Source organism: Henckelia pumila, chromosome 3, assembly GCF_033568475.1.
Source record: "Henckelia pumila isolate YLH828 chromosome 3, ASM3356847v2, whole genome shotgun sequence".
NCBI classification, from domain to species: Eukaryota; Viridiplantae; Streptophyta; class Magnoliopsida; order Lamiales; family Gesneriaceae; genus Henckelia; species Henckelia pumila.
In genome coordinates this window covers 162723241-162749681 of record NC_133122.1, presented here as the reverse complement: position 1 = coordinate 162749681, position 26441 = coordinate 162723241, and the positions used below count along the sequence as shown (strand labels likewise).

Here is a 26441-nt window from a genome sequence, read left to right as displayed (position 1 = left end):
TTAATATTCAAAAGGTTTGCAGCAAAATAGAAATAAGCAATGGATTTTTAATAGCACGCACACAATTTTCAGATAAATATCAATCAAAAGAAAAATGGTCTAGAGGTTTAGATTTTACCTGGTTTCAACAACAATCACTCCTAAATAATTGTTTTGATGAATTCCTTTCAATTAATAACTAAGAACACTTAAGTGTATTATTCCCTCTCTCGAGTGCCGAATAATATGTATCAACTACAGTTCAATTCCAATATTCCTTTTTAAAATTTACTTGCAGTGATATATGTAAAACAATGTTCTTCTAAAGGCTCTGTTAAAATTATACACTCTCCCGAGTTATACAAATAATTAACAGTGTTATTTCTATTGGTCCTATTCAAAATCGCCTCTGTCGAGTGACAGATTTCAAATAAATATTACAATTCAATTATTGATCAAGTAATTGAAAAGACATTCAATTCTAGAAAAATAATTAATTTCGAAGAACTCAAATAAAATAAAATCAAAAACTCATGAAAGTGTCTACACCAGGTTTCATCTGACCTCTAGACTCTAAAAATTTAGTTCATAATAAAATTCTGATAACACAAAAACATATTCAGAAAAATAAACATCAATTCAGAATTTAATATATAAAAGATAGAAAACAAATCCGTCGTCGGTCTTCTGTGTCCAGTCGATCGATCTCCGTATTTGTTCTTCACGTTAAGAACATATTTTTCCTCTCCAAAAATTCACACGATCAATCTCCTAGAAATCTTTTCTCTGATAAGTGCGGAGGCCCTCCATCAAATCTCACTTCAGATTTCTTTTTATACGTGCACAATAAAAGCTCAAGCAAAAAGCCCAACAAAAAATATAAACTTTCCATTCCGAAATAATTAAAACTCTGATTTCTCGATGGGGGCGGGCGCTCAAAGCCACTGCGCGAGCGCGCATAAGGTTCGCACTTTATTTTCCCAAACTCTTCAGGAATAACGCGTTAGCTCTTACTTTTCTCTTCTTTAGAGCTAAACACAAGGTGCTAACTTTCCCGCTACAGTTTTTCTTCTTTTGATTTTATTTTTCCTTTTCTTTTTCTCTTATTCCTTAACAGCATCTGTTTCTCCATTTTTTCTTCTTCTCTTCACAATCTTAATAATTCTCCTACAAGCACAAAAACAATAATATTACGCATAAATCTACTCAAAACAAACAATTAACCATTAAAATCATAATCAAATTAAGTGTATAAAATACACTTATTAGTGTACATAATTACTGATTGACCGATGAAGATCTTAAAAACTAATACTGTTATAGCCATCATGAAGGTGCTCCTTAGATGACTAAAAAACCCAGAAAATAATGGGCAATCGAGGACGAAAAGAAGGATAATTTGGAAAGTTTGGATAAAGACATACTGCATAAGACTTTGGACAAGAACACATTCAGCAAAATTAAGATGCGTAGATCTGCCAAAGAAATATGGGAGATTAAAATTTGTGAAGTGTAGTGACCCAACTTGGATTACCTACTAACTAGCAGTCTTAATTGTGCAATTAGCTTAATAACCAAAATGATTAAAATAACAGAGTTTATAACGGAAATTTAAAACCTAGTACAAGATAAACGATGGAATACTACCGGTACTAAAGCCCAAATGTATTCATGCAACCATATCTACAAAAACTAACTATAGGCAGACAATCTTCTCAGCAACCCCTGGACCTACCACTAACCCTACCTCGATCCGCCTACTCCATCAAACCTGAGATGTGCCCCGTGAAATTGGGTGTCGAAGGTAACACCCAGGAAATGAGCGATAATTGCCTAGTACGATAGTGTGAGTATACAAAACTAATATGATGCATGCAACATGAGATGACTGGGATACTAGTCAACTACCAAATCCTGTTCAGACTAAGTGCCAATGAGTATGTGGCACCATATGGAAATCAAACCGCGGGGTGGCTTCTAGATCACCATAGTATCAGTCTCCGCCATTGCAATAACTCCCGGTGTCAAACAATATAAATAGGTGTAAGGGTGAGCGACTCTATGAGAAAGACTATCTCGAAGTAGATACGGCTTAATGTGTATGCACACATGCAGTATGTATGGAAAGTAGTAAAACATGTATCATTGAACATAAATGAAACATATAAGCATGCATACTCAGCTGACAATCTTAGTCAGTACTTACGTAACTCTACGTGATAAATCAAGTATAATCATGACCTAGGTTCCAAGCCTACAGTAAATTAGTTATTATATAACTAATCATGATCTAAAAGTCTTAACTAAGCTAAGATATAATCATGTTTTTAATAGGATTTTCAAACCATAGCTTTGTCCATCGTTAGCCCACTGATGTCGATAGCTTCAAATTAGAAGCAAAGCTCTACCGTTATTCCATAACCACCTAACTATTGTCAATCCTTCACTATATAGACTGAATCAAGAGGAAAGCTATGGAATTTTGTCTTAAAATTAAGTCTCGGATGCCCTATATGTAGGCCGAGTTCGTAAGCTCTGAACCCAAGTTCGGATGTTCCGAACTCTGTATGCGTGACATGTTTTAGATCATCGAAGTTTGGACATTCCAATAACCCTTCGGTGGTTCCGAAATCTGCATGTAGTTGATGAGTCAACGATTCATGGAAAACTCATTGACAGCTGGCTTCGGAATCACTGATCAGGACTTCGGACCCTCCGATATGCCATAGGACATGCATCTAATCGTGGACTCATCGTCTTAATTTTTTGGCAAGGATCGGACGTTACGAACTGTTCATTTTCATCCGATCTTGAACATTGCCTCCAAACATGTTCAAATTTTCCGAACTGCACTTCGGATCTTCTGAACTCTTCGGTTTTCGAAGCTTAGAATTTATACTTGATTTGTTTAGATAGCAACCCTTAATCATGTTTAAAATTTAATTAAATTAAAGCAGGATACATTTTAATACATTCTCCCCAACTTAAGGAATCCCGAAAGTATCCCTGATTAATTCATAAAATCCTCCGAGTAACCACTGGTAGAAATCCGACTACCTACTAGATCTAGTCGTCTAGTGATATCCCAAATATTGACGGTTTAAAAGCCTATCTGCTCTCATGAAAAATCCCTCCCAATGACTAGTTCTGACAGCAAAAATCCAAAACCCGCATCTATGACAAAAAGCCAGACGATAACTAAACTCTCGATACCAAACCTGGTATCAATCCAAGGTCATACCCTACTGTGACTGTCATCAAATCCCTAGATTTAGTAGCCTCCCCACCGCCCATCCCTAAAGCACAAAGGCTACTAGGAAATAGCGGCATAGGGTTGCGCCCCCTTCACGTCTAATCCTGGTCACAGTTTACAACTCTTGGTATTACTCGACCTGGTACCCCGATGAAAACTCATCATCATATGGAAACAACCTAAAGAGATCGAAGCCGCTCACTGTTCTAAGGGAAACAACTTAGAACAATACTCATGACCCTTATGAATCACCTCATCCCTGTCACTAACCATAGTCAAACAACTAACTAAATCGTCCTAGGAAAACACCTAGAATAAACCACATGGAAAGTAGTTACAATTGGATTACTCAAAACCTATGAGTCACAACAGTTTGAATATTAAACAACTATGCGCTGTATTAATCCCAAAAATCAAATATCACTGATCCAAATTCCGTACAATTCTTATTACAATCCAAAGTAAAAAAAAAATCAACTAATCCAGAGATTACAAGGAAAAAGATTTACAATTTGAAACAATAATTGGTACATCAAATAGTTGGAATCATTAATACATATGATTCAATGCTTAAAACTAAAATACTGTTTTCAACAAAACACAGTATTCATCATACTTTGAATCGTGGTACAACCCTTGGTCTTGAGCATGAAGCTTCTCATCGGTCTACGCATCGATGCAAGCATACTCTGATAGACGTATTTTCCCACGATATCCAATTAAAGATCTCACTAACCTACCGGGGTACGTCACTGATCTATGGTGAAACACCCCAGTGGATGAGATAAGATCTTTATTAAAATCTCTCCAACTGCTTGTGGAGAATCTTCAAAGGAGTGCTATCCTGGCTGAGTGGAACGGACGCAAACATCAAGTGTGTCCCAACCAATCCTATGCCACTGCCTCCGACGTCTGGTACTTGATCCAAATCAAGGATCCACATGAGTCAAAATATTTATAACTCGGACACGATCCTTTGCTCCTGTCCGAACTTGCTGGAATTCCATAAGCCAAATCTTTAAAAATCCTGCCGATGATGATAGTCTTCGAGCAACCTAATTGCCTCATCATCATCTCTTTTAAGGTCTCATCATTCCTACAAGGATTACCAAAGTATCAGTACTATGTCCCAATATTCTCTTTGCATGCGCTATGATACCAATAAATGTAGCGACCCAACCCGGATCCACTACTAATCAGATAATTAAAGCATAATGAAGCATGCAATTAATACTAATCAGAAAACACTGCAGAAAGCTTAAATAAATGCTGATCGGAAGAATACAACCGATTAATAAATTCGACATACAACCCAATATAATAAATCTTAACAACAATAGAACCTACAACTAATCATGTTGTCCTCCATAGAAATCGACTACTCCAAGTCGTTGGGCGCACTACCTGCACCTGCACCTGCTCTGTCGAATGAGGTGTCCAGAAATACAGAAAACACTGGACGTGAGCGACTATGTTCAGTACGGAAGCAATGATATATTAAATATATGCAACAGATAAATGACTTTAAAACCATGGTAAAACAGTCGGCTCAGGGGCGCCAATGAATACACAGTACCGTGCCAGATAGCTAGTCCGTGGGTTACACGTATATTCTCCTATCACTGTAGCGAATACCCCACCGTCGCGGGGTCTCCTAGTGATAGACCAAACATGGGGTTGAGCCTCACCTCACCTGACTCGAATCCATAATGAGGAATCACTCTCATATGGAAACTGTCAAGAATCACCTCTTACGAGATACAGTCCAGTATGTAAAAACATGTATGTGCTAAAGTAGTAAAACATGGTAAACACATAGCACATACAATGCAACACATATATCATATATTATGTCGGTTATCTAGGTCAGTACTTACGTACCTTACTAAAGGCAGCCCTAGTAGTCCCACTCTAAGTTTCAAGCCTATCATCAGTTCTACAATGCAAAATACTCATTCATCATTTTTTATGCTCTAAAAGCCTTAACGAAGCTATTGAATACTCCAAATATTTTTAGGAAGTCAAAGATATACATGCGTCTATCGTCAGCCCGCTGATGGCGATAGCCCCCAAAACTTAGGCATAGCTCCGCGACTATTCCCGTAGTGCCTTGCCACCTCCAGCCCTTCAGTAGGACGCCTAGAATGGTCCTAAAAGCTAAAAGACTAACATTAAAGAGAATAAGAGAGGAAATGATGCACTTAACAAATGAGCTCGACACCCCTTTATATAGACGGCGATCGGAGCGTTTGATCACACGTTCGGAGCCTCCGATCCTAATCAGAGCATCCGATCCCTCCGTCCAAACTCCCTCAGCCAACCACGTGTCTAGCTTTCAGAGGACGCTTGCCGACAGCTGTTCGGAGCCTCCAATCTCCCTTTGGAGCATCCGAACCCTGACATCATGGATGATATAATATTTGGACAGCTGGCCCTGTAACTGATCAGAGCCTCCGATCTAAGTTCAGAGGCAGAGTTTTCGATCTTGGGATATTGGCTCCGATCTGTTCGGACCTTCCGAACTGTGTTCGGAGCCTTCGATCCTCCGAGGACTCGGAACTCTTTTCGGCTATTTTTAGTGATCTGAATCCATTTTTGAACTCCTTAGACCCGTTAAGAAATTCCTTAATCATGTTTTACTTAATCTAAACATGATTAATTACCACTTAATCATTAATTCTGGATACGGGTCACTACATTAATTCTTCAGTACCCCTACGCTACTATTGTACCATGAACAATATGGTATACGGTTGTTCCGGAGTACCCTCTATTTCTTGTCAAGGATCCGGAGTGGACATTCCACGTAGGACAGAATTTGTTCTAGCTGAACTTCAGGAGGATGTATCACATGTGACTCATAAGCTATATACCGTCTTAGTAGTGACACGTTACATTATCAATATTGGAGAGATATGGAGGTAACGCTAGGCGATAAGCAACTTTTCCTACCTTATCCAGGATTTGGAATGGTCCAATGTACCGTGGCGACAGCTTGCCTTTCAAGAAAAATCTCATCACCTTGCAAAAATATGACACTCATAGAAATACATGTTATCCAGGCTCGAACTACAATGGTCTGCACTGAGTGTTGTCATTACTCGCTTGTCAGTCCTGGGAATCTTTGATCCTTAGTCTGATCAAGTCCACCTTATCTGCAACCTGCTGCATTAATTATGGCCCTTCGACCTGTCGTTCACCCACCTCATCCCAAAATAGTGGAGTAAGACATTGTTGCCCATACAATGCCTCAAAGGGTGTCATGCCAATGCTGCGGTGATAACTGTTATTGTAGAAAAACTCGACTAATGGTCAATGATCCTACCAAGACAAGCCAAAATCCATGACGGATGCTCTCAGCATATCCTCCAGTGTACGTATCATCTACTCTAATTGCCCGTCTGTCTCTGGATGATATTATTGTACTTATTCTTAATGTGGTGCCTTATGCTTGTTGGAATATACCCCAAAAACGTGAGGTAAATTGCGGATCACAGTCACTGACTATGCTTAATGGAACTCCATGTAAGCGTACTATCTCTTGGATGTATAGCCGTGATATGAAATCAAAAGTGTAATTCGGGTTGTAAGGAATAAGTTTTGCGGATTTAGTCAGACGATCCACAAAAACCTAGATAGCATCACATTTCTAAGAGGTCATGGGCAAGTGGGTGACAAAATCCATGGTCACATACTCCAACTTTCATTCGGGAACCTCTAAGCTTTGTAATAAACCACCTGGTCATCTATGCTCGGCCTTGAACTACTACTGGCAGACAAGATACCTAGAAAAGAAATGACAAACACTCCGCTTCATTCCTTTCTACAAGAATCGAGATCGCAAATCCTTATACATCTTCATGCTTCCAGGATGCACTGCCAGTCAACTTCTGTGAGCTTGATCTAGGATCTCATTTCTCAAAACCGTGTCATCTGGCATTACTAATCGATTGGACAAGCACAATAATCCATTATGTTGGTAATGGAATCCAGATGTATTCTTCCTATTGGCTAGACGAACCAATTTCTCTCTCTTTAGGTCAGACATCTGATCATATATGATCTGAGAATACATGACTGGCTCAAATAGAATAGAATACAGATTAATTCCATCAACTCTGTTCTTATGCTTGAATGTGAATATCAAGGAACAACATTACTGAATCATGCTAGAGATATCACTAGTCTGAAGAGCAGAGAGTCTTAAATGTCAACTCAGGACATTGACAGTAAGATTAGAAGAAAATGAATGGTATTTAATCTCACAGTCATAATCTTTAAGTAAATTCATTCAGCGTATCTGCCTCATATTCAACTCTGCATGAGTTAATAGATACTTCAGACTCTTTTGGTCAGTGAATATATCAAATTCTCGCCATAAAGATAATTCCTCCAGATCTTGATTTAAAAAGTAATGGCACCCAACTCAAGATCATGCACCCAACTAGGATAAGTTCTCAATTAACCGATGTTAATATCCAACTAGACCAAAAAAACTACGGATCTCAGCCACTGTCATCGGTGCCCATATCAGTACTGCATCAAACTTACTCGGATCCACAAATATTCCTTCTCTTGAAATAAAATGACCAAAAAATACAACTCGATCGATCCAGAATTCACACTTACTCAGCTTAGCATACAACTGTTTCTCTTATAATGTCTGCAATAGAATCCTAAAATTTTGTGCGTGCTCATCCATATCATGTGAATAGACCAGAATATCATCAATGAAAACTATGACAAATTTATCCAAAAAAATTCGAAACACGTGATTATCAAATTCATAAAGACTCCAAGTGCATTCCTCAGATCAAATGGAATCATCAGGAATTCATAATGGTCATACCATGTACGAAAAGAAGTATTAGGAATATTTGAGTCTCGGATACACATCTGGTGGTATCCTGATCTTAGATCGATCTTTGAGTAGACATAAGTAAACTATAATTGGTCAAACAAGTCATCAATGCGTGAAAACAGGTACTTGTTTTTTTTTATAGTGACCTGGTTCAACTATCTATAATCAATACATAACCACATCGATTCATCTTTATTTTTTACGAACAAGACGAGTGATCCCCATGAAGAAACACTCGTATGAATATAAAGTCAGCATATCTATTCCCAATATAAAGTCAAAATCTGACATCGCTAATATCATCAAATTTGCAACCAAGAAATGATTCTCAAATTATTGAAGGCATCACATTATTAAACATTTATGGATCACCTCGTGTAGTAACCTTTAAGTTAATTAAATGGGAAACCTGATTAAGGGTTACTAATTAAATAAATCAAAGGTTTAATCTGGAATTAAAAATAAATTATGGGCTTCGAATGAATGGAGAAGTTCGGAAAATCCAAAATGAAGCTAGGGAATATCCTACTAGGGATTCTGCTGCTAGAGATTCTACGGCAAGGGAATTCTGCTAATAGGGAATTCTTCTGCTAGGGATTCTAAGGCTAGGGAGATCTTATGCTAGGGAATTTTGCTGCTAGGGATTCTACAAATAGGGAGTTCTGCTGCTAGGAAATTCTGCTACTAGGGATTCTACGGCTAGGGAATTTTGCTGCTAAGGAATTCTGCTGCTAGGGATTCTACGGCTAGAGAATTTATGGCTGGGGAATTCTGCTGCTAGGGAATCTATGTCTAGGGAAGTTCAAAAGGCTGCTAAGAAATCCCGAACCGCTTCTAGGGAGGCACGAACCCACAAAGACAGGTAGGCAGGTGAATGGACGCTCGCATGAGTGACAACTGGTGCCTAATCATGAGGTGTCAAAAATTGTAATGACTCAGCTCAAGCATCCGATACGTGGCGTGCATGCAAGAGCTCGGACATCTCAACCTTGGCTCGGGAATCTTGAAGACCCCAGAATTTTGTCTATAAACAGGGGGTCGCAGATTCATTTCAAACCACATTTTCATAGCAAGACCATGCTCAAGTAAGAATAAATATTCCCAACCCAAACCGAGATTTCCCGACCCGGACTGAGATTGATAGGTCCGACCCGACCTACATTACCCGAACTACCTAACTCCCGAACCAAAGTTGTAAGACCCAAAGACTCGACCCAAACTGTGAGATTGACATCCGAACAAAATTTTCAAAGGGCTACCGATGGAAGAAGGTATGTTCCGAGAATCCTATTTAAATTATAGGAGTGTATGTAATCTTAGTTAAGACTTGTAGAACATTATTAGTGATTTGATATATATTTGACTGTAGTCTTGGAACCTAGACTCTGATAGGCTTGATCCATCACTAGAGGTACGTAAGTATTGACTGAGATATCCAGCGAGTATGCATGCTTATATGTTGCATTAACGTGACATGATTATGTAACATGAGATATGTTTTACTGCTTTAATATTCATATGTCATGCGCACATACACGTTGAGCCTATTTCCTTTGAGATAGTCATGATAGTATAGTGCCTCAGCTCTACACTTGTTTATATTGTCTGACACCGGGAGATACCGCATGAGCGGAGATTGATACTACGGTGATCTAGACGAGTGTGGATGTACCCCGTGGTTTGATTCCCAGATGGTACTACACTCATGGAGCCTAGTATGAGCATGACTTGATAGATGACTAGTTACCAGTCAACACACTTGCATGCATCATATTTGTATGTTTACTCATATTTACGTACTAGACGTTAGTCGCTCACGTCCTGGTTATATTCCGGACAACCCATTCAACGGGGCAGGTCTGAAGCTGGACAGAGCGGGTGGATCGAGACAGGGTATGCTATAGGTTCACGAGGCACGGGGAATTTTATACTACAATATGTATATATTTTTGGGAGAAGGTATTTGTATTGAGTTCACCGGTTGTATTTCGCCGGTTACCTTGTACAGAAACTGAAAACCCAATATTCACCGGTTGTATTCCGCTTGTTACCTTGTAAATTTTGGGTTTTCAGTTTCTGCAATAAACTCTAATTAAGTTGGATTAATTACTGTAATTTTTATATTAAACTAATTGCATGCTTAAGACTATTAGTTAGTTGGTGATCCATGCGGGTCTCTACATTTTTGTTATCAGAGCATGCAAAAAGTAAAATTGGGTCTTTAGGGATTAGTAATCTGAATTTGGATTTGATTGGTTAATAATATTTGCAGTATTATGGCCGATGAACGAGAAAATCTTCCTGTATTAGGTCTTGTAGGAGCAGAAGATTCTCTGGGACAGCAGCATGGACATCATCATCATCAACATCACCACAAGGATCGATGCCGCTACACGTTTAATAAGTTTCTACAGGTGGGGCCGAAACCCTTGGTGGGAGGTGAAAATCCTGAGGTTGCGGAAGATTTGATGGCCAGAATCAAAAGTACATTCCGAGATTTCGATTGTACGGAGGAAAAAACAATGGAAGTGCTTGACTTTGTTCTGGAAGGCCGAGCATGTAAATGGTGGGAAGCGAAGTCTAATCAACTTCGTACTGAGAAAGGCCAGGTAACTTGGGAGGACTTTTGCCAGCAGTTCCGGAAGTTTTATTTTCTTCAAGCTGTACGTCAGGCAAGATCTATGGAATTGCTTACTTTGAAGCAAGGGTCGATGTCTATCGATGAATATCAGCAGCGATTCATAGATTTGTTACATTATAACCCTCATATCAATTCCAACGATGAATCGAAATATGATATGATCTTGCAAGGGTTGAACCGGGAAATCTATGCACAGGTGGTAATCTGTGACAATCCTATGTCTTAAGAAACTCTGGTTAACCGATGTCTATAGGTGGAGAACAGTATCAGACGTGCGAAGACAATGATACCAGTCCAGCCCAGTGGATCACTTGGACCCCGCTCACAGTCATTCAAGAAGTAGGGTTCTACTTCTGTCTCTACTTCTACTTATTCTTCAGGTTCTCATGGATTTTTTTGATTTGGGAAGAAGAACAAGGAAGGAAGTTGTGATTAGTGCGGACAACAACATCCGACTGAGGAATTCCGGAGGGCATCTGGAGCTTGTTTTATCTACGGCGAGAAGGGACATATGTGTCGTGCTTGTCCACGATGGATATAGGGCACTATTTCTAGTGGAGCTAGTGGATCTCAGGCTTCTATCCAGACATATCAGCTATCAGCACCTCCGAGTACTTCTAGCCTGTGACCCCGGAATCAAGGGCAGGTGTTTGCTCTTAATTAGGATCAGGCTAATGCTGAAAGCAACCAGATGCTAGCACTTACTTTTTTATTATTTGGCATACCTGCTCTTGTCTTGATTGATACTGGTGCATCACATTGATTCATATCTAGCCGGTTTGTTAAGAAATACCAGTTACCCTATGTATACCTAGATTTGGACTTAGTGATGTCTACTCCTATGGGTCGAGAGATTACAACTAAGCGTCTAGTGATGAGATGTATGCTAGAATCTAAGGGTCATTTCTTGATAGCTGATTTTATGATAGTAGCAATTTCAGAGTTTGATTGCATCTTGGGAATTGATATGCTGACATTATATCATGATACTGTTGACTGTTACCAAAGAATGATCCATTTTCATCCAGATGAGGGTGACAGTTGGTATTTTTACAGTGAGGGAGCGCGACTCCCGATGCCACTTGTGTCGGCTCTGAAGACCTGTCATGCCTTAGAGTTTGGAGAGGATGGCTATCTCATCTATGTTATTGATAATACCTAAGGTAGTCATGATATTGAGCATGTTCCCGTTGTCAGTGAATTTCCTGATGTTTTTCTAATGATATTCCTGGTTTTCCTCCGGTGCGGGAGGTAGAATTTGGTATTGATCTGTTGCCTAGAACCTCTCCGATATCTCATGCATCGTATCGTCTGGCTTTGTCAGAGATGCGAGAATCGAAACAACAATTACATGATCTGCTAGATAAAGGCTATATTCACCCAAGTGTTTCTCTTTGGAGAGCTTTAGTCCATTTTGTGAAAAAGAAGGATGGGTCGATACGACTATGTATTGACTACAGGCAGTTGAATCGTGTCATCATCAAGAACAAGTAAACATTGCTGCACATTGATGACTTGTTTGATCAGTTGCAGGGTACTTCTGTTTACTCGAAGATTGATCTGAGGTCGGGATACCATTAGTTGAGTGTTTGCGACTCAGATATTTCTAAGACTGCTTTCTGTACCAGGTATGGACATTATGAATTCCTGGTGATTTAATTTGGTCTGACGAATACACCTGTAGTATTTATGGATTTAATGAATCGTGTGTTTTGCGAATATCTGGATAAATTTTTGATTGTATTTATTGATGATATCCTGGTATATTCACACGATAGAGATGAGAATGCACAACACTTGAGAATTATTTTTGAGACGTTACGGGAAAAGCAACTGTATGCTAAACTGAGCAAATGTGAGTTTTGGATGGATTGAGTCGTGTTTATTGGTCATGTTATATCCAGAGATGGAATATCGGTGGATCTAGGTAAGGTTGGGGCAGTGCTGAATTGGGCACGACCTATGACGATAGCTGAGATCCGCAGTTTCTTGGGTCTAGCTGGATATTACCCTAGGTTCATTGAGAATTTCGCCCAATTAGCCAGACCTTTGACACAGCTTACCTGGAAGGATGTTCCTTTTTCTTGATCTTCTGAATGCAAGAAATATTTCAAGGAAATTCATAAACGTCTGACTACTGTACCTGTGCTTGCTTTATCATCGGAAATAGGAGGCTATAAAATTTACACTGATTCCTATGGTCAGGGGCTAGGATGTGTACTGATGCAGCATGAGCATGTAATAGCCTATGTTTCTCAACAGCTGAAGACACATGACTTGAACTATCCAGTACATGATCTGGAATTAGCCGCCATTGTGTTTGCGCTCAAGATCTGGAGACATTTTATATGGCAAGCGATTTGAGATATTCACTTATCATAAGATTCTGAAGTATTTATTCAATCAATCTGAGTTGAATATAATCCAGCGACACTGGATGGATCTTTTGAAGGATTATGATTGTGAAATCAAGTATCATCCAGGTTCTGCTAATCTCACTGTTGATTCTTTGAGTCGGCATGTTAGACTTTTTGATCTTCAGACTAGTGAAATCTATAACATAATTCAAGATTGTTGTTCTTTGGGTTTTACTTTCAAGCACAAGAAATGAGAAAATGTATTTCGGTTGTATCCCATTCTTGCTGAGTCAGCAATGTATTCTTGGATCAGAGATGCTCAGATGTCTGATGATAAGACACAAATATTGGCACGTTTAGCCAATGTAGGGAATACATCTGGTTTTCATTACGAATATAATATATTATTGTGCTTATCAAATCGAGTAATAGTGTCTGATGATGCTGAATTGTGGAACGATATCTTAGCACCTGCACATCGCAGTCGACTAACAGTTCACCCTGGAAGCATGAAAATGTATAAGGATTTACGATCCATATTTTGGTGGAAGGGAATGAAGAAAAGTTTGTACCAATTCGTTTCTAAATGCCTTGTTTTTCAGCAAATCAAGGCTGAGCATAGACGACCAAGCGGACTACTGTAGATTCTAGAGATTCCCAAATAGAATGGTAACATGTGACTATAGATTTTTTCACCCACTTGCCCATGACCTCTACATAGTGTGATGCTATCTGGGTCATTGTGGATAGTCTGACAACATCTCCACACATTATTCTTACAATCGTGAGTATTCATTCAATCGCATGACACTCTTATACATTCAAGAGATTGTAAGATTCCACGGTGTTCCTATGAGTATCGTTAGTGAGCAAGATCCGCAATTTACCTCACGCTTTTGGAGTAGTTTTCAGCAAGAGTTAGGTACCACTCTGAGCATTAGTATAGCATATGTTGCGAGCATCTGTCATGGATTTTGGTTTGTCTTAACAAGATCATCTACCGTTGGTCAAGTTTGCCTACAATAATAGTTATCATCGAAGCATCGGTATGGCTCCCTTTGAAGCATTGTATGGTCGTCATTTCCGTATGCTTCTTTTCTAGGATGAGGTTGGTGAACAACAGGTGGAGGGACCAGGATTAGTGCAACAGGTTGCAGACAAGGTGGACTTTATCAAGCAGAGAATCAAAGCTGCCCAAGACAGACAAGCAAGCTATGCCAACACCCATCGAAGGCCATTACAGTTCGATCCTGGAGAACATGTTTTTCTTTGGGTATCACCTTTTCGTAAAATGAAGCATTTTGGTGTGAAAGACAAGTTATTACGATTATATATTGGACCATTCGAGATACTGGAAAAGGTAGGAGATGTGGCTTATCGCTTGGCTTTACCACTATATCTATCAGGTATCCATGATGTCTTCCACGTGTCATTTCTTCGGTAATACATAGCTAATGAGTCGCATGTGATATATCCGACTCACGTGCAGCTTGAACTTGATCTGTCCTACATGGAAAGACCACTCAAGATTCTTGACAGGAAAGAGGTGTTGAAGAGGCAACTTGGTGATGGCACAATAGCAACGAAGAGGTGTTGAAGAGACAACTTGGGAACTTGAAAGCCAGATGCGGATGGACTATCCCAAGTTGTTTGATGTATATTCTGTTGACATACAAGACATGTATAGTATATTTTGAGTATACGTATGACATGTTAAATATCTTTTAATGAATAAACATGACTATTTTATTCCTTGATTGTACATGAGACTTGATTTCAATGATGAAATCCCTTAAGTTGGGGAGAATGTAGTAACCCACATCCTGATTTAAGTTAATTAAATGGGAAACATGAGTAAGGGTTACTAATTAAACAAATAAGAGGTTTAATCTGGAATTAAAAATAAATTATGCGCTTCGAATGAATGGACTAGTTCAAAAAATCCAAAATGCGGCTAGGGAATATCCTGCTAGGGATTCTGCTGCTAGGGAATTCTGCTGCTAGAGAATTCTATAGCTAGGGATTCTACGACCAGGGAATTCTGCTGCTAGGGATTCTACGGCTAGAGAATTCTCCTGCTACGGAATTCTGCTGCTAGGGATACTATGGCTAGGGAATTATGCTACTAGGGATTCTACGTCTAGGGAGTTCTGCTGCTAGGGATTCTACGGCTCGGGAATCTATGGCTGGGGAATTATGCTTCTAAGTAATCTATGGCTAGGGAATTCTTCTGCTAGTGAATTATGCTGTTACGGATTCTATGGCTAGGGAATTCTGCTGCTACGGATTCTACGGCTAAGGAGTTCTGCTGCTAGGGATTCTAGGGCTCGGGAATCTATGGCTGGGGAATTCTGCTGCTAGGGAATCTTTGGCTAGTGAATCTGCTTCTAGGAAAGTTCGAAAATTTGCTAGGGAATCCCGAACTGCTGTTAGGGAGGCTCGAGCCCTATAAGACAGGCAAGCAGGTGAATGGACGCTCGCATGAGTGACAACTGACGCCTAAGCATGAGGTGTCAAAAATGGTAATGACTCAGCTCAAGAATCTGATACGTGGCGTGCATGTAGGATCTCGGATGTCTCAACCTCGGAGAATCCCGAACACCCCAGAATTTTGTCTATAAATAGGGGGTTGCAGATTCATTTCAAACCACATTTTCAGAGCGAGGCCATGCTCAAGTGAGAATAAATATTTCCGACCCGTACCGAGATTTCCCAACCCAAACTGAGATTGATAGGTCCGACCCGACGTACATTACCTGAACTACCTAACTCCCGAACCGAAATTGTAAGACCCGACTTGAAATTCTTAAGACCCAACCCTAACTATAAGATCGACATCCGAGCAGCCTTTTCAAAGGTCTAACGACGGACGAAGGTATGGTCCGAGAATCATATTTAAATTATAGGAGTGTATGTTAGCTTAGTTAAGACTTGTAGATCATGATTAGGGATTTGATATATATTTGACTGTAGGCTTGGAACCTAGACTCTGATAGGCTTGATCCATCACTAGAGGTACATAAGTACTGACTGAGATATCCAGCTAGTATGCATTCTTATATGTTGCATTTATGTGACATGAGATTTTTTTACTACTTTCATATTCATATGTCATGTGCACATACACGTTGAGCCTATTTCCTTTGAGATAGCCATGATAGTAGAGCCGCTCAGCTCTACACCTGTTTATATTTTCTGACACCGGGAGATACCGCATGATCAGAGACTGATACTACGGTGATCTAGATAAATGTGGATTTATCTTGTGGTTTGATTCCCAGATGGTACTACACTCATGGCGCCTAGTCTGAGCATGACTTGATAAATGACCAGTTACGTAGACATCACACTTGCATGCATCATATTTGTATGTTTACTCATATTTACGTATTGGGTGTTAGTCACTCACGTCCTGGTTATATTTTGGACATCTCATTCAACGGGGCAGGTCTGAAGCTGGATGGAGCGGGTGGATTGAGACAGGGTTAGCTGTAGGTTCATGAGGCACGAGGAAATTTATACTACAGTCTGTATATTTTTTTGGAGAAGATATTTGGCTTGAGTTCATCGGTTGTATTCCACCGATTACCTTGTAAATATTGGGTTTTTAGTTTTCGCAATATACTCTGATTATGTTTGATTAATTACTGTTATATTTATATTAAGCTAATTGTATGTTTAAAACTGCTAGTTAATAGATGATCTGTGAAGGTCACTACACATCCTGACCCATTAAGAGTAGATACAGCTAATTCAAAGTCTAGGGATACATATGGTAATCTATGTATCTTGAAAAAACGGCTAGATATGAATCAATGCGATGGACCAGTATCAATAAAAAAAAAATGCAGGTATGTCACATAACAAAAATTTAGCTGCTATCATGTGGTCACTCTCGACATTAGCCTGGTCTTGGTTGAGAGCATACACCTGCCCTTGGGCTCGTGGTCGCAAGGTAGAAGCACCCTACAGTGCTGGCGTTTATGTGGGTGGACAGAAACCTGGGATCCACTAGCAGCCACAAGCATTTTGAAAAATCCTGATTCAATTTTTGACTCAACAATGTCAACAACTGAAACTCCTAGCATCAACTGAAATAGTTCAATATGAAACCGATGTTTAATACAATGAATTACAATTCAAATCCTTTTACAAATGTGATCCTTAACACTTGATTAGATGTGAACTTGGAGTGTGTTCTTTTGTATTTTTTATATTGATTATTTGAAGATTCAGTTAACCTCGAAAGCTTTTAGGATGAGTAGTAATGCTTGAAAAATTCAGAGAGGGTTCTCAACTGATCTTCAACACCTATTTATAGGTTATTTTTGCAATAGTCACAATTTTCAAAACTGATATGCTTCCAAAAATAGTATATGTTCTATTGTCATGTAGTTCACATCATCATCTTTGTCAACTGTTGGAAAATAAATTATCAATTTTTGGTGTTAAAAAATATTTAAGGAGTAACTAAGAGACTAAGTTAAGTAACTCATCTGGACAAAGTTGGAAAACTGAACTGAGCTACTAAACTGGACCAATCAGTCAAAGTCAAGAAACAGTCCTAATATTAGCTGGATATTTATGCGGCTGGATTACACGACTGAAGCTATTGGAAGATTCAGGACTAAATATATCAGAAAATTTGAAGACTAGTAATAACAAATTAACTCAAAATCTTGACTGAACCATAACTGGAATTTTATCTTGACCAGTAAAGAGTGCTCAAATGAATATTAGGGCAAATGACACTTACTTAGAATATTCAAGAAAGTCAGTTTCAGTCACTGAACATTCCCCAAAACTATTAAAGTCCTTCAGATTTTAATTGTTACCATTTAAAAAAAAGGACAAAACACTGTAGACGTCGCAATAGTGGTAGTGCGCATATGTGTACTATTTTTAGAATTTTGTCTTCAAGACTTACAACTCAAGGAAACAAAATGTTATTGAGAGGAAAATATAATTGTATAAGAATTTATGACCGTTGCATATCGATGCCTATAAATAGGCTTGAAGATCAATCGAAGACTCTCTCCAACACTCACGCATTCTAATCTATCAGTCGAGCTTACAAAAATATCAAGTTTACACAACCAAAAAGGCACATTCATTCAAGTTTCATATCTTATCATTAAGGATCATTTAGTGTTTATTTATAAAATTTCTTAATTTGTATTCATAAAACCAGTCTAGGACTATGATTGTATAAACCTGAGTTCTAGAAGTTTTAGTTAAGGCAGTGTTAAGTCCTTGCTGAATTGGGATGTTACAGATTGCTTGTATTACTCGAATATTCTAGGAATCTTTCCAAGAGGAAGAAGGGGTGACGTAGGAGTATTCATCTCCAAACATCCAGAAATATCTTTTGTGTCATTATTATTTCAGCCGAGTCTTTGCATTAAGTGTTCAATCTGTCAGTTATTCTTTTTATGCACATATCATTTGTTGTTTAATTGACATCAACAACCATGAAATAAGCAAGCAGTTCAATTGTCATCACGACTGATCACGTTATATAAATTCGAAGAAAATTCAAGTGTTGTATTCACCCCTACCCCTTCTACACACACTATTATATCCTAACAAGGGGTACAAAGCGATGATCTTTCTTTCTTTGAGCACACATATAAAAGATGACATCCTACAACAAGATTCCGATGTTTTCCAAAGAAGATTTCAATGACTGGAAGATTTAATGTAGGCTCATCTAGCTGCACATGATGATGACATATGGTATGTCATCGCAGATGGTTCCATTACCATAACCAAAGAAAACACTGTTGTTGCCATCAGCAGTTGTACCCCACAAACGATAGACAAACCAAGAAGTGAATGGACAATTGATGACAAGAAGAAAGCAAACCTGGACAATGTGGCTAAGGATATTCTGTACAAAATGCTTGATAAAAATACCTTTCGAAAGATCAAGATATGCAAAACTGCTAAAGATATTTGGGAAAAGTTGATACAACTCTTTGATGACAATGAGCAAAGGAGAATAAGATATCTGTTGAAACCCAAAAGTTTGATAACATCAAAATTAATACTATAGCGTCTATGATCGAGATTGATGAATGAGTCAACAACATTGTTATTGAGCTAACTGCACTTGAAAAGATCTATCATAACTGAGAAGTGATTCTGAAAACTATGTGAGGATTGCCCAAAGAATGGGATGTCAAAACAATCTGTCTCAGATGAGAAGACGGCCGAAAAGTTCAGACTTAAAATCTTATGAATTTGAGCTACAAAGTAGAGATGGTGACCAGTCGACCACCTCAGTCTCCAAGCACTTGTAGCAGTGAAACTAGAACCATAAGTCTCAGATGAGAATACGTCCGAACAGTTGAGAAATTTTGTTATGTCAGTGTTTATGAAGAATTTTGAAAGTTTCTAAGGATGAATTAGGAAAAATTCAATACTCACTACTACTCCAGAAATCCATATCAGAATAATGAGTCAATTAAGGAATCAAAAACTTTCTACAACTGTGGCAAGACTGACCACTTCATTGCTGACTCACCAAGCCAAAGAAATATGCCAACTAGAAAGGGCAAAAGGCCAGTTGAAAGAATAATGAGATCCAGTTATGGCTGTCTTTGAGCCACCAAACTTAAATTCCTACTCCCAAATAAAATGAGTGAAATGGCGAGCAGAATCGAATCCAAAGGGAACAAGGATTTATCTCTTTTGAGGAATAACAAATAAAAGGGGGGATTTTTTGGTGTTCAATAAAAATGAAAATGAGAGATGAAAATTAATTAAATGTGAAATTCAATATTTATCGAACTCTAATTCAAAGGATTTTCATATTCAATTATATCACGGATCATCGGCTAAAAAATAATTCATTCATGTAGTTTCAAAAAATTAACCTTAAAATAATCGAGATAGCCACTACAATTCTTGCATTTTCCAATGTTAACTAACCAAAACTGGCATACAGTCAATACTAATAAATAATAAACTAGCACGATAGCGTTCCATGTTGATTAAAAACAGTTTTTCGATTTGTAAAAAAATTTAATCCTAAAATATAACAATCGAGATAGCTGCAATTGTTAAATATAGTTTTATTGATTTATTTAGATTAAATATGCTATGATAGCATAACACACCTAATCTATCGCTATTCAAATACCAACCATTCATGACAAATACGGATAAGTGAATTCATGAATAGCACTAAAAATTCGTAAATCCAATTAATTTTTCAGATTAATCGTCAAACTACTTTCATGAAACTAAAGCATAAATCAATGAATAAATAAACAAGAATATTGATTTAACACAAAACCTCACAGTGATAAAATTAAATTAAAGGAAATACTTCTTGAATTAGAAATATAACCTTAGCCAAGCATGGTTGGCTTTATTATCTACATAAAAATTCTAAAGAAAATAACTAAAGTTGTGGAGAAGAAAAGAAGAAAAATCTATGACGGCTTCTCTCTGTGTTTCACATTTAAGCGTGATATTGGAGTCCAAAAGAGAGGCCCAAAAACTAAAATAAAAACCTGATAAAATATGTCTATCCATAAGAAAATCTAGAGTTTTTATAGAATAAAACTCTTCAAATTATTTCCTAAACCCAATAATATTATCCTATCTTCAAAAGTTTTTCATAGATTGAATGCCATAATTAAGACTCCTAAAATATGATATTTTCTTATAAATTTTGAGCTCTTATTAATGCAATTTTTGCTGGTGCAGTTGTTATAAGGCATGCCTACGCCTTTTGCAAAATCCTCTTTTTGTTTAACTGCTTCAATTTCTGGTGTGCCCACGCCTTTTTTCAGGACTTCTTTTGTTTTGGTCTTTCTTTCAAAACTCCATTTTGGCAACTTCAAATGTGATAAAAATTTCCCTTTTTAGCCCAAATTTCCCCAAGATCATATAACTTGCTCCTACTAAAAATAACACAAAAATAATAAATTAAGCACATTAAAAAGCGAGAACACGGAGAATATGATAATAAAAATATAAACTATTACGAGCCTATCAAAATCTCCCACACCTAAACCATGCTTGTCCTCAAGCATATAATATGTCAATTCATTATCTCAATTCATCATCCTCCTTCCACTTCCTCAACTCATCCCAAACATCTTTCATGCATCAAGAACAAATAAAAAGTTGGTATTCTCACATACCAACATCATAAGAAATCAAGTAAATCAATTGTATTGAAATTAAAATGTTTAGGTTCTAAAAAATTCTCACAGGATTCACTCATTACACTCAAAAGTGTTTAAGATATAAATCAAAGAAAAAGCTCATATCAAAACATAGAAGATTTTTAAACATAAGCTTGCAAATATATCACGTCTTTTCCACCAAATTAATGAATTAACATGCATGATCAAAGGGCTTAAAGTTGGTTGTAACGAAGCTAGGGACAAGGTAGGACAAGAAGGATAAAAAGGTTCATGGAATTGAAGTTATCATGTAAATTTCTACCAAAAAAACCTCATCCAGACAACATCTAAAATCTACTTAAACCTCAATATGATATCCAAAAATAAAATGTGGATATCTTTTTTTTTCTTCTCCTCTCTTTATCTTTATTTTTGTGTGTTCCCCAAATTTTCTTTTTTTTTTTTTGCTTTTTTTTTTTGGGAGAACTGAAGCATAGAGAAGATGGTTAAAAAACTCAATCTTAACAATTTGCATTGTCTTGGATCCAAGTGGTGCTCTATGTGAAAAATTTACATGATTCTTCAATTCAAGGTTCAAAAAAGAGGGGTAACCAATTAATAAAAAAATATTTCATGTCTTGTAATGTGGGTTATTCTCCAAAGAAAAAGGCTCAAGCTCAAAGTTGGTTTATTTAAGTTATTTGAATCAGGGTAGGCTCAAATCAGGGGCAATGAAAATTGGTTTTAACCTAGTGCCCTTATATTTAAACAATGCACTCAATCCACCACAAGTGGTTAATTATGACATGTTCAACAATGAAAGTTTTAGAAAAATCAACAATGTATGACAAACACACAACTAAGAAAATAGAGCATGATATAGTGATTGCTCATCGTGTCAAATCTCACCAAAGAAAATGGTTATATGTGTTAGATCGATACATTTGCTTTTCAACCAATAATCAAGAGTAACTACCTATAATGCAGCAAATAAAATGCAAAAATTATTCTCACACACAAAAATCATCATTTTTTGGAACAGTGCCAAAAGTATCTAGGACTCAGCAGAGAGAAGTGATGAATAGAAACTGTATGTCTTTTGAAATTTAATTTTTTTTTAAGTAAAGTAAAAAATAAAATAAAAAACAAGAAAAAATTTTCAAAGTCCCTCCCCCATACCTAAATCAGATATTGTCTGTAATTTAAGCTAAAAATGTCGGAAAAGATTAAAAAAATGCAATAAACTTAAAATAAAGAAAACTAACTCCCCTAGGGTTGCCTCCCATTTAGAGCCTCTTTTTATTGACGTTGGCTCGACTCCATATTCCTTTGTTACCCATTTGATTATTTTCATAGCAAATTTCAGTATATGCTTGTTATGCTCGAATTTCTTGAAAATTCCCATCTCTTGATAACTTTCTTATTTTTCCATGGCTATATGCTTAGGTCGATATATATTTAAATCAAGTTAGATTCCTACATATTAGAGAGAAAAAATCTAGTATTAGAACTTTCAGAAGGTCTAGAAACAATCTCCTCTAAATTATTCTCATCTACAAATTTCATATTTTCTTGTGGCAAGTGATCAGTGATATCAAGAGTATTAATAGCGCTTTCACAACTAGGATATTTCATTATATCATAAATATTATATTTAAAAATATCACCATAGTAAGAGTATCATTATTAATATCTATGATAGACCTTGAAATTTTTAGAAATGGTCTTCCTAGAAAATTGGACTATTTAAATAACTATTTTTATGGCATAAAAATCAACAGAAAAAACCAAATTATCAACGTTCACAAGAACATCCTCAATTATACCCCTAGGATAAATAGTGAACCTATCAACTATCTGAATCACAATTACAGTTTCATTCAGAAGTGAAAGTTTTAAATAATTATAAATAGAATAAGGCATGACTTTGATAAAAGCACCTAAATCCAACATAGTCTTTTCAAGTCTTGTAGCACCAACTATACAAGATATAGTAAACATATCTGGATCATTGCATTTGATTGAAATATTTCTTTGCAGAACAATATAAATATTTTCTCCTACCTTTACCCTTTGGCACTCCTTCAAATTCTGTCTCCATTTCGTATTACACAATTCTTTTAAAAATTTAGCACAACGAGGCTTTGGTTTAATATCATCTAATATAAGAATATTTACCTCGCATCTACAAAAGTTTCATTCAACTCCTTAACACTTTCACATTTCTTATTCAATGCAAGGGGGAATGGGGAACATGTGTATACACAAATAAAGGCAAAAACTTACCTTTCAGTGCATCATCTTGATTGGTTCCTTTTTCCTCAACTTTTATTTCATTCTCTTTGTTTTTATTGGTTAGTGATGGTACCACATTTTCTTGATCCTCCAATTCCTTACCATTTTTCAATGTAATTGCACTAACATTCTCCCTTGGATTCACCACAGTCTAAGAATTTAGACCATTTGAATTTTGTGCTTCCAATTTATTGATTGCACTTGCCAACTGACTCACTTGAGTGTTAAAATTCTAAATGTTGGCCCTTGTTTTATATTGAAATTTCAAAAAATTATGGCTACATACTTAACAATATTTTCTAGATACTCACTTATACTGGAAGCTGATAGAGGTTGTGATCTAGGAGGATATGATTACACTTGAGGCATAGAAATATTCATTTGTGGATTATCATAGCTGAAATTCAGATGATCATTCAATCCTGGATTGTATGCATTAGAATATAGATCATATCGGCATTGTGGCTGTCTAGGAAATCCAGCAACTGCATTATCTTGCTACACTATATCTTCTTGTAGTGTCGGACACGTGTCCATCGGATGTACAAAACTCGAGCAAATACCAGAAGCTTTGACTTGTTGTACTTATCCTGCGACCACATGTTCCAAAAGAAAAGTCAATGAATGTAAGTTTTAATCAATAGGACTAGAACTTACCTCATTAACTTGTCGTGGGGTTCTATATTGCATAGTTCCAAACTGTTGTGCATTGGCAGCCATGTTGGAAATAAGATCCCTTGCTTCTTGAGCTATTTTTATCACCAATGCACCTCCACTCGTAACATCAATCATGTTTCTATCAAAAACCAAGAGGCCCTCATAAAAATACTGAACTAATAGTTTTTCCAGAATTTTGTCTTGAGGACAGATGTCACACAATTGCTTGAATCTCTCCCAGTATTCATATAAATTCTCCCCATGCAGTTGTCTGATCCCACAGATTTCCTTTCTAATATTTTGCCACTCGTGAAGCTGGGAAGAACTTCTTCAAAAATTGTTGCTTCATACCATCCTAAGTTGTTATCGTTCCAGAGGGTAAATAGTAGAGTCAATCCTTAGCTTTGTCAGCCAAAGAGAATGGAAAAGCTCCCAATGAAATTTGTTCCTTTGTGATTCCGTGAGGCTTCATGGTTGTGCACACAATATGAAATTGTTTCAGATGCTTGTGCGAAACTTTACCTGCAAGACCATGAAAAATTTGTAAGTTAATCAAACCAGATTTTAGTTAACTAGGAAATTGAATGCATAATGGCTGCTGAGTAACATTAGGATTAGCTAACTCCCTGAGTTCTTTGTGCTAGAGCTGTCATTGCTTCTTCACTCTCACTTTCTTTGGTCTCAAACTCAGAATTAAATTCCCTTTCGGAATCACTTGAATTCAATTTCACGTTTAAACCAGAAGATAATGTTGATGTTGGGTCACGTCATAGTTGTTCTTCTTTTCTAAATCTCCTATATGTTTTATCGATTTATGGACTGTATTCTAGTTTTCTTGTACAACAAGAACGAGGCATAAAATGAAAAAAAAAACTCGAAAAAAACTAACATTGCATTGTTCCCCGACAACAGAGCCAAAATTTGATGGGCTGTCATCGAGCCACCAAACTTAAATTTCTACTCCCAAATAAAATAAGTGTAATGGCGAGCAGATTCGAATCCACAAGAAACGGGGATTTATCTCTTTCGAGGAGTAACAAATAATATGAGGGATTTTTGGTATTCAATAAACATGAAAATAAATGAGAATTAAATAAATAAAATGAACATTAATTAAATGTGAAATTAAATATTTACTGAGCCCTGATTCAAAGGATTTCCATATTCAATTATATCACCGGTCATCGGCTAACAAATAATTCATTCATGTAATTTCAAGCAATTAACCTTAGAATAATAGGGATAGCCACTACAATTCTTGCGGTTTTAAATTTAACTGACCAAAACCAACATCCAGTCAATACTTATCAATAAACAACTTGTCACAACAACGTTCATATTGATTAAAAATAGCTTTTCGATTTGTAAAAACAGTTAATCCTAAAATAACAATCAATATAGCTGCAATTGTTTAATATAGTGTCATTGATTTATTTAGATGAAATATCCTATGATAGCACAACACAACTAATTTATCACTACTCAAATACCAATCATTCATGACAATTACGAATAAGTGAATTAATGGATAGCACTAGAAAGTCATAAATTCAATTAATTTTTCAGATTAACCGCCAAACTACTTACATGAAAATAAAACATAAATCAATGAATACTCGACACTAAACAAGAATATTGATTTACACAAAACCTCATGGTGATAAAATTAAATTAAAGAAAATATCCCCTTAATCAAAAATAAAACCTTAGCCAAGCATATTTGACATCATAATCTCCATGAAAAATTCGAAAGAAAATAACTGAGTTTGTGGAGAAGAAAAGAAGAAAAAAATATATGGCGGCTTCACAATGTGTTTAACGTTTAAGCGTGATATTGGAGTCCAAAATAGATGCCCAAAAACTAAAATAAAAACTTGATAAAAGATAAAGTCCATCCATAAGGAAATCTAGAGTTTTTATAGAATAAAACTCTCTAAATTATTTCCTAATCCCAATAATATTACCCTATCTTCAAAATCTTTTCATAGATTGAATACCATAATAAGGACTCATAAAATATGATATTTTCTTCTAAATTTTTGAGCTGATATTAATGCAATTTTTGCTGGTGTAGTTGTCACAAGGCGTGCCCACGCCTTGTGAGAAATCCTCTTCTGGTTTCACTGCTTCAATTTCTGGCATGCCCACGCCTTGTGTCAGGATTTCTTCTGTTTTGGTCTTTCTTTCAAAACTCCATCTTGGAAACTTCAAATGTGATAAAAATCATCCTTTTTAGCCCAAATTTTCTCCTAGATCA

The 26441-nt window shown here is 36.9% G+C and overlaps 1 non-coding gene across 1 annotated transcript; it reads left to right on the top strand.

Moving 5' to 3' along the window:
* The first annotated feature begins 24377 nt into the window (after positions 1-24377).
* Positions 24378-24484, top strand: LOC140894197 (small nucleolar RNA R71). Its single transcript, XR_012153743.1, has one exon. It is a non-coding gene; the product is annotated as a small nucleolar RNA R71 (small nucleolar RNA).
* The last annotated feature ends 1957 nt before the right edge of the window (positions 24485-26441 follow it).